Source organism: Pygoscelis adeliae, unplaced genomic scaffold, assembly GCF_000699105.1.
Source record: "Pygoscelis adeliae isolate BGI_AS28 unplaced genomic scaffold, ASM69910v1 Scaffold10, whole genome shotgun sequence".
Classification (NCBI taxonomy): domain Eukaryota; kingdom Metazoa; phylum Chordata; class Aves; order Sphenisciformes; family Spheniscidae; genus Pygoscelis; species Pygoscelis adeliae.
The window spans coordinates 5,922,853-5,933,756 of NW_008824053.1; positions in this window are offsets into that span (position 1 = coordinate 5,922,853).

Sequence of the window (10,904 nt, forward strand, 5' to 3'; positions counted from 1 at the left end):
ACTAGTTAACAGGGAATTCATTTAGAAAAGGAAGTGAAACAAACCCTCAGATACTTCTTTCCCCATATGCATTTGGCTAACTCTTCCAGGCTATGATCAATGTGCAGACCATGAAAACAGACAAAACCAGCTGAAAAAGCGACGTTGTGCCTCTTTAAGAAAAAGGAAAAACTTTTCCAATTGATTTAGTGCTTCATAAATTAGCCTAGGGACAGCTTTAAATTGTGCTCTTATTATGCATACAGGATTCCACTCATCTAATAATTTTGCTATTCAATGAAAAAAAAAAGATGTTTTGAATAGCAACCAAACACGCCATAAAAATACACTATCCACATTCTGCAAAGAGTGAAAATGTAAATGAATGGATTGAAAATGTCCCCAATATGATTTCTCTCTTGTTGACTTTCCAATTTAATTTTTCATGGAGAAAAAGATGTACTGGGAAATAGAATGCATGATCTACAAGTAGGAGTTTAGGGAAGTCATTATATACCCATTAGTTATGTGCATTTATTAAATCTGTCTGGTAAAATTAAGGGAGCTAAAATTTTATGTATTTATTTCTATCTAGTGTACCTAGTGTATCTTGTATGCCAGTCAGCATTTAAGATAAGCGAATTAACTGACTGTATCAGAGAACAGAAACCTTGAACTGGGAAGGATATACCCACTGAAGGAACTCTTCTGAGATTCTGTAGTTGTGGTCCCTGGGTGAGTTTGGGATACTATCCATTTTCATTTAAAGATCAAAGTCTTTCACGACTATCTTTCAAAAACTATAGGAAATAGAAACAACTACTTCCTCGGCATTTTCATTCAAGCTCTAGGAAATCCTTCAGGCTGCCCTGGAAAGGGGCACTGAATCTGTCTGTAGTTATGGTGTTTGGCCAGTGCATAGTCCTAAGAGCCTTTACTATGGCTGTAAGACCAGTTATTCATCCCCTAAGGCCCGTGGTGGTGAGAATATTTATTTACGTAGATACTATCTTAATCAAAGCAAAGCCAGAAGAGCTCCTTAGACTGCATATCTTGGCCTGAGTCTATCCAGTAAGGGCCCTAGGGTTTTTAATAAGTACCCAAACCCCTCTTACATTAACCAGTTTAGACTTACTGATATTCATGGGAGATGCCAGGATTTGCATCTTAAATTTTTACTGGTCAAAAAAGGAATGCAAATAGTATCAGTAATAGATGTTTATTTTATCCTTTCGCATAGGAAAGGGGATTGGGGACTTCTGCTAACACTGCTCTTTGCTTTCGGTGTGTCCGCTTTCTATTATAGTAGCATCCAAATGTGATTAATGAGCACAAAGAAAGGGAAAGCAATGGACAAGTAAGCATTTGCTTGTCACAGACCGCTTGATTCACTCTGGCATGGTGGAATTTAAACTCAATAGGGTTAGAACTAGGTTTTCTTTTAAAAGAATGCTCCAAAGATCCTAGGTATGGATGCCTCATTGTTGCCTTGATCGTCTGTCTAAAGATTTGGTAAAAGGGCTTTCTGAGCATAAATGTGAATGACTCACAGTCTGGAAAGAAGGAATCAGTGAGGTTACACAGAATATAGTACAGGTTCTGTCAGATGCTGCCACTTCCAGGCCCCTGTCCCTGCAAGCTAGAAAGAGCCAAATGGAAGTGGCCATGATAATAGAGGCTGACGTCGTAACAGCGTGGAGCTATTGCCAAAGCTGGAAACATTCTCCAAATGTTTCACATATTCCAGGGGGAATAAAATGTTTATAGTCTTTCTGGCACGTGTTATCAGCAGCAGCAAGGATCTGATTCAAAAACCAAAAGATTCCTCTGGAAAACAGCAAACCCATCAATCTGAGCCTCCTCTAAGTAAACTAGTTAAAATAAAATACTCTTGCTGACTGCCCTTACTGTGCAATAGTTACATTCCTACAAGCACTGACTAAGCACAGGACAAAGAACACACAATTCTTTAAAAGAATCTTTGAAAGAAAGAAACTTCAGTTTCAGCAATTACAGCCTTAGTTTTTATGAATAGTAGGTTAAAAAACTACCCCATAGTCCCAGAAGTGCATTCTTTGGTCTTTTGCACTTTTTTTTAAGCTGCCTCTGTCGAAAGAGAAGGTGGCAAATGATGGACAAATTATTGTTGATACCCCGTTTCCTGCACACCCTTGCCTTCCCTTCCCTTTTGTGTGTTTCTTGTGCAGTTCATCTATGAATGATTAAGTCAGAAAGTCTACAAGTGAAGTTTCAACCCTGGCTCGTAGGTTTTATGGCTTGTAAAGGAAAGTGTTCCCTACCCTTTCCATCTACCTTCCTTAAGCTTCAATGCATCTCTGGGCTGTCACTACCTTTGGTTGGGATGGCCAGTCTAGTTATGCAGAGTATGTCTTGCTGTTGTTGCTGCTCCTTCTCTGTTTCCCTCATGATGCCGCATGTGTTTTCTAAAGATCTGGCCTCACGGTGATGTGATTTCATCGAGTGTTTGCTAGGGGGAGGTAGTTTTTTTCTGCTGCCCATACTACTTTGTTCTTACGCCTTGTGGCCTCAGCAAATGGCTACTGTGTGGGCGTGGTCAGAATGATACAGGGGAAACTTTGTGTGAAATAATGAATAATTGGGTTTCTTAGGGGTTGTTCCGGCTGCCAGCCTATAGACATCCTCCCTCTTTCTTTGTCCCAAAGGATGTTTAAGCAGTTTAAACAAAGTAGAACAGCCTCAGTGAGCAACACTGAGAAAGACTTGCCTCTCAGGGTCTTATATTGCCTGGAAGGAGGGAGACCCAAGTTCAGTCATTGCTCCAAATCAGACAGGGGAATTGACAGTGTGTCCTGAGTATTACAGCAACGGCTAGATTTACTAGGCTGAGTGGCAGCAACACAGAATGTCCAGCTTGCTGCGTTCCGTGTGGGGTTGGCAGTGCTCTACAGACAGCTATCTGATGAACTCTGTTGAGGTGATGGATAGGTGTCTAATTTTTGAAGGCTGTCAGGTCTAGGTGTGGATCAGTCACCGAGCTGCTTCACATGGTCACGTTTAAGCAGTTTCCAGCCTTGCTACCAGTAGAAATTCAGGGGCCTTTGTGAAGGTATTTCAACAGAACAGTGATTTTTTAAGACTCCCAATGGTGCTTAGAGAATGGATTTAAGAATCTAAATCACTTTTACCCTCAAAGTGTGACGCCAATAAGGAAGTAAGAACTTCCTGTTCTTACCTGATGTCTACCTGGCAGTCTGAAAACACTGAAATGCTCCTCAAGAAGTCTCATCACTAAGAGATGCAGAATTCTAAGGAATAAAATTTTCCTGCTTCTACCCATTTTTGTAAGCTCTAAGGCTGGACATGAAACATAGGCCAAAGGATTTCTCTGAATTAATTCCTCCTTCAAGTCATATAGCTGTGGTAAAGCTAGAAAAAGTATTTGAGGATGACATCCAAACCATAGTCCTCCTTTGCTCCGAATGACCAGTACTGTGATGCTCAGTTACCAAAGGGACAGAAAACAGTATATGTGTAGTAAAGGATTCTGATAATGTAAATTCTGTCTGAAAATGAAGGACTTTGGTGAAAATACAGTTAGCTGTATGCATTAGGTTTACAGAGATATTTTTAGGATGTGGAATAAAATTCAAAAACATTTGGGAGTGTTTTCCAAAGATAATTGACTATTTAGCAAACGAAGTCAGAAAAAGAATGTCTCCTGCCATTGTTCAGACACATGACTCATTGCTGGCATCCATTTTCCCCGGGTTAACAGGAATTGGAGAATTCAGAATGCTGGTTAGAGTCCTACATAAATTACTTCATATCTACTGACATGACCTCCTGAAGCAGCAGTCTGAGCTGCAAAGTGTCTTTTAGCAATTATTTTATTTTTTTCTGCCATAGCATCAGAATTCACTCTTCTAAAATTCAATAAAAAGCAGGTAATGGAAAAAAAAAAGAAAAAAAAAAGAAAAAAAAAAAAGGGAAAGGTATGAATTTCTGCAGTTGAAAGAATAAACCTCAACAGATAGCAGTGAATTTTACCTTTTCTGAATGTGTAGAAGGCAATTAGATCTTTTGATTATAGAAACACAAAGGAGTTTCTCTGGGCATAGATGGTGTGTGGTAAGTACGTATGGTGTGAACCCTGTGGTTGGAGCTTCAGGGGTGCCAGAGTCTTCCAGTAGAGCATTTTATGCTATTCAGTCACTGGCTAACACATAATGACTCCCAAGGCACAATGAACATTAGCTCAGTTTGCTGCAGTTCATAGGACTAGTTCTGAGAGACTACAGAACTTTTCATGTGGTGGTTTGAAAGTGTGCCTGTGTAGACCTGACATTACTAAACTAAAAAGTAGCCTCTTTCTTTCCATTTGATGCAAGTGTAGCCCAAAATTCCCTTTCCCGTGATACATCCAATCGAAATAATGGCACTGAATGATGAACAAGTCCACCTCCACCACCACGTGTCATTCATTTGCATCCCAAATACCTGACTAAGTCTTTGCAGGTAATTGGTGGCTGGGTAATCTGCCTATTAATTTCTTCATTTCTAGGCAGTCTCTAGTTAATAATCAATAGTCCTCTTTTCTAATGAAGAAATGGCCTTGACATCCTGGCCTTTGTGCAGTGTTAAAATAACATTGATCATTATCATTATCATATGTCCTTGATATACTGTATAAGGGCGAGGATATCAGTCTTACAGTACAGGAACACTTAATAAGCTTGGATAAATAATTGTGATTGGCCAAAGAAGTATACACAGTTCTCTGGGCAAAGATGTGTGGGAGAGAATTAATAAAGTGTTGTATATTTGTTCTATCTCCAAATCTAAATAGAAGACAATCTCCCCAAAGATACATGGAAGATGTACAAAGACATATGAAAGCACTCTATGTCATAGAGTCAAGCTGGAGACGGGGTTATGTTTCTCCTCATTGTACTGGACATCTCTGAAGAAAAGATCTTTCTCGCTCTCTAGTTGGATACTCCCACTGGTCATTTCTCCTTTCTGTGATTAGGGTGACCCCTTACCAGACTTAGGGAGGGAGGAAGTCTGTGGATAACACATCAACTGTAGTAACTCAGTTTTCATTTTTTTATTTTATGCTTTTCTGTTAGTCTCCTCCCACTATTAGTAGAGCTTCAAAACTTTTATCTATTGCAGGAGCTTCTTTTTTCCCGAGAGAAATCAAAATATTAACTGTGTCCTCTTGGACTCTTTATGTAGAACTTGAGGACCATTTTTCATCAATGACATACTATAGACCAGAGCATGGTGTATATTTGGATCTTTTGACTAAGGTACAATGCCTAATTTCAAAAATAATGGTACTGTAGATCTTATTTAACTATTCTTCCATAAGAAGATCTTTTTCTGCTTCCAGAATTTATACTCTGCTATTAAATAAGGAAAATCTTTTGTACAGTAGGTGTAAAACTACATCACTGTCAAGCCATTATTTAAAAAAGAAAAAAATCAGGGGTCCTGTGCTAAGATTAAAAATCAGAAATGAGTTACATTTAAAACGTCTACTGGAAAACGATGGTACCCACTGGCAAGTCTTCCACAGCAACCTACAGAAACCCTAACTTTGTTTGGTGTCGCAACCTTGGTTATGGTTGACATTTTTGTGTTTTGAATGTCCATTTCAAAAGGAAGGTTTCTGGAAGTGACATTAAAACAATGACTTCTGAATTTTCTTGAAATAGGTTATGGGAATTCATGCCTTTGTTCTGGAACTTAAACACAATCTCCAAGTACCATTTGTTTTGTATCTACAAATGCACCTATGTTCATGGGGTCAGAGGAATTTATACAAAAATTTTTTTGAGAATTGATAGATAACGTTTATAATCATACCGAGCTGCATTATATCAGCACAGGTTATGTACCCCAAGAGTAAGCAGAGTGTGCATAATTTGTACTAGCTCCTTTGTTGCAACATGGCCTGTGGACTGCACGAGGCAGTGTGGGTGAGCTGAGAGGGGGAGACCGTGGCTCCCTGGTCAATGGGTGCCTGGCGAATGAAATAAGCTTATGCTTTCCCAGATCCCTAAACCAAGGTATAACATTTAAAATTTATGTTCAGTAATTTATATGTGTATGTAAAATACAGCTTGCTGTTTAAAAATATTAAAGCGATTTTTACTAAGCATGCACAAGAACATCTTGTTTGTGGGCTGAGTTAGCTAACTATAGTCTGCGTTTCTCTCCACATACGTGTGGTGCTCCCCTGCAGAAAAGAGCTACAGTAGCTCTATGATAGATATGCTCCTTTACTGATTGTCGTAAGAGAGACAGATTCCTAAATAATCGTCATTAGATTCTTTTAAGACTTCCAAATATTCCATTTATAGCTTAAATAGTTTATAAACGTATTTTATAAAAGTTTGGACACTTGGAAAGTGTTTAATGTTAAAGTATAAGACACTGGAGCCTCTTCCTTCAAACACCATTTTGGTTTTCAAAAGTGAATAAATAATGAGACTCTTAGCACTTGCTTTTGAGTCTTCTCAGTACTATTTAGAAGGGGAGTGAGAGCCGCTATTATTATCTTTATAAATATTTGGCACTGCATGGCCTTGATACGCAATCGTGCCCGTTCAAAGAATGTCTAGTGAACAAAGGAACTGGTCTCAGCGCATGAATGTTATCCTGAAGCAACTAAAGGATATAAGCCTTGTCACTTCTTGTCTCATTTTCATTAAGAAAATCATGTGGTTTAGCTTTAGGGGGGTGGTGATGAATCAGCCATGTTACTAAAGGCAGGTGGCCATCTTAAAGCAGCTCTTATCCCTAGTAAAAATAAGAATTAAAAGGAAGGGATGGAGGGTGTGTGTTCGGCACCATAAAATGCTCACTCACTGGGCTGCCATGAAGTAAATATTTTTACAAATATATTATTTACTACGAGGGAAGCTTTTCCCGGAGAAGGCAGATAAATGTGCTTGCTACGGGAGCTTTATGGCCACTACAGGCCCAACTGTCATTCCTTCGGTACTTCCTGTCAGTCTAACTAAACTCTGTCATCCTTCAACCCAGTTTAAATTAACAGGTAATTTGTAAATGTCACTTCAGGTTAGGCCGCTCATTTTGTTTCTACTCTACCAATGCAAAGTCTAGGACTAATTTTTCTTGTCTTCTTTTAATAGGATTTTCATTTATAAATAGAATTATGTTCTGAAAATAAATTACAGTAAGTGATGCACAGAACTGGTAGCAGCAGCACTTTCATAGAATTTCAAGCACCTACATCAGAAGAGATTAATAAAAACACTTCAAAGGCTAAATTCTATTTAAGCAGAAGACAGCTTTTGGTTAATATTTAATCTGAGTAACTGAGATCTTGGTTGAAAATATAATTTTTTAATATCTAAATTAATTTGCAAAACAAAACCATTAATTTTGCCTGAGAGCTTTCATAGTGCAAAAGTTTCAGTAATTTATTTGAAAAAAAAAAGTTAAAAATGTAATTCTGTAGTAAAAGTCCCTATTTTAATATGGAATTTATTTCTAATGCAATATATTATATTTGATCAGCAATACTGCTTTAAGTCTATACTTTTTTAATGATTGCTAATGCGCTCTATTGAATAAGAAAAAGAATCAGGCTTTTCATGAGAGTTTTTAATTTGTAAAAGAGATTGCTTTCAGGTTCAGTATTAACAAGCAAACATCACCCATTTCTTTAAAGGTAGTATACAACTGAAAAAAGTACCATTTCACTGTAATACAGGCATGCATGATAGGAGCTGGTATAATATTTTTCACTGACGTGGTTTTTGAAGTGTGGTAGCTACAGTACATGCTTTGATTGTTCACCTCCTAGCAATCTCATACCCAAGAGAGCTGGGGGAGCTGTTTGCATAGTGAGACTCCCGTGCCTTTCTTCTGCTTTCTGGTGGTAGGAAGCATCTTCTTTTCCCCCACCCCTCGAGGAAACCTTGCATCTTTCCAGCAGAAAGAGAGACTCAGTTCATGTGTGGAAGGGAATCTCAACACCTTCTGGTCCTTGTAAAAGTTTTCTAGGCTCGGGCAGGGGCTTGACTGTCCCCTCATAGCAAAAGCCATTGTCTAATCCCCTCTTTTGGCTTCAGTAGTAGCCAAGCTCAGCTGCGGGGAGTGCAGGCCAAAATCCAGTTCTTTTCTTTCACTAACCTCTCTCCATGTTCATTTTATGCTCTTCTGCTGTCATCCCGTTCACTTCTTTTCTGCACACTCTCACTCCAGTTACCTTATTTTTCTTCTCATTTTTTACGTTAAAGCATTTATCTGGATTTTTGTGACCCTTTTTGTTCTTGTTGATTATGTTTCTGATTTCTTCCAGCAAGTCCCTTTTAATATTCCATCAGCACCCAGAAGCGTTCTGTAGCAGTCGCACAGATGTTTTGTAGGAGATACGTAACAGCCAGGGTATCTGGAAGACAAAGGTATTCACTGCGCATAGTGAACTAGTAGCAAGGATTCTTCTCAGTGACTTGGTAGGCAGAAATTCAAGAACCATAGCAAAAAGGTTTGGCACTGGGCCACCAGTGATGACTGATTAACTTGGCTGCTGCTCTGTTAATTAACATATAAGAGATATCTACATGGGAGATTGCAATATAATATGACACAAGTTAACTAACTCTGCGTTAAAAGAGTTGGATCCTTTAAGTTGGCTTCAGTGCAACTGCGCTTTAAGCCTCCACTCAGACAACATCTGTATTATTTGAAATCTCATGTCTGGATCCTAGTTAAACCTGTAAGGACATTGTAAATTTATTTAGACTGTTATTGTAAAGGCTACTTCTGGTGGTTTAAACATGACATTTTTAGTGACACTAGCAGTATCAGAGCCCAGTATCAAATACTGAAAGAGCAGGTTTCATTGTGTGTTAATACTGACTTATTATCAGAAATGTAACTTTTCTATGTAAGTATTAACCGTTTTGTTTAAACATTAAAGGTCTTACTTTTTTCTGAATTTTAAATTAGCATTAATGCGGGAAGAGTCTAGGACTTGAAAGAGGGCCATGATGTATTAAGTGCTAACTGAAGTTCCCCTACCCTGATTCATGATAATTAGTAGGAATGCATGTCTAGTTGGAATGTCATTTATTTTCTTGTGCTTTAGTGGATTTTAGCTGTAAACGCAGCATCAGTCCGATTTTCCACATAACTTACCTTAACATGGTTTCACAAACTGATCAATTCAGATTTGTTACATTTTCCCACCGTATAACGTACAAAAGGTTTTGTGGAGAAGCAGAAGTAAGCTTGGATCTTCTCTGTGCGGCCTAATGTGAATCAATGTAAGGGAGTATGATGAAACTGACCTTTATGTGAACCAACTGCTGGCGTTCATGAAATTCGAACTAAGGCTCGGTTCTAGGAAGACTGTGAAAGAGCTAATATTCTGAAATGCTGACAAAAAGGTACACCCTGTGAAATAAATACTTGTCTGCCTGTCTGACCATCAAAATTAAAGCAGAGAAGTAGAAACTTATTGCCACCTGTCCCAGAGACAAACATGCAAGATAGATGTGCACTGCTTTCTCCAGCATGGCATCTGGAGGAGCACTTATTGTCTATCAAAGTTATTGCAAAAAGAACTGCCATGTCGGTTGCCCTAATTCCACTTGAATACGTGGAGATTCTTTCAGCAATTAACTGAGCAGTAGTTTGGATGGTTCTTTGAGGCGTTTGTGTTCACTCTACGTCAAAAATTCACAGAAAGCAAGGTAAGATGCACATTGCTCTTTTAATCAGAATTTTTTTTCCCATTTTTTGTCTCACTTTTAGTTTACTTGAGGAGGTCAAATGAGTATGTACTTTACATTTATTGCAGGGAGAAAGCTCTATGGAGGTCTATCTATGAGGCCATTGCAAAGGCCTCATAGATCTTATTAGGACACAGCAGCCCCTGGATGTAGTTCCCAGTATTTCTAAAAGTGAATTCATCAATATTGAATCTTTGTTGGCCTCGATCCTCCATTTTACAGGCAGGAGATTAAGCAAAAATTCAGAAGATTATCTCTATAATTTCACTAATTTAATGAATTACCTTTTTTTATGCCTGAATTTTTCTTTCCCTGATAAATTCTCTAGGTCGATATGTCTCTTAATGCAGAAGATGCGAATGTTCCCAAGAAGCCACATCACACAACCTAGCAGTTGTTTTTTACAGGTGGTTCCCTTTTTCAAAACTGGATCACACTTTATGAGTTGCACTTTGTTTATCAGCTCTTGACTGAGAGCTAGAGGAGTTGAAGGTGGTGTTTTTAGCTACAAAGTAATATGACATTCACTACCCCAACATCTGTCTAGCTATATCTTGGTGGGAGATAGAGGGGCACATTACATTCAGATACTAATGTCTATGCTAATCAAAGGTTGTGATATCTGAGTTTGGGATTTTTGAAGCACAGCATTGAACAATGTGTTGTAGTGACTATTTCTAACATCTTTCTATATGACAGATCAGTCTTTTAAATATAAAATTAATTATAATTTTATCTCATACTTCAGACTATGTACCCATTTTATGGAATCAGCCTAAAAAGTTTTAAATTACTGCCCCTGGGCTGAAGCTTTAGCTTAGTATTAGGACTAGATGATAACCTCAAGCTGCAATGATAATAAGGAATATGGACTTCCTATTATTTTCTATGAGTTGTCCAACACTGATTTGTAGCACTTCAGTTTCTGGGGTCAAACCAGAATCCTTCTGGGCTGACTTGAAACACGCTTGAAGAGAGCAGTTATTCCACACTAAGGAAAACATAGGCCGAGATTCTCACAAGTTTGCTATCCAGTATCGGGGAGATTTGAAGCATTAGGTTTAGCAAATAACTAACAGTTGAGACAGATGAGGGCAATCTTCCTCAAAGCTGTTGCGTTAGACTGAGACAAGACTGCATCCATGTACAAATGAAAAGTTTATCTTTAAA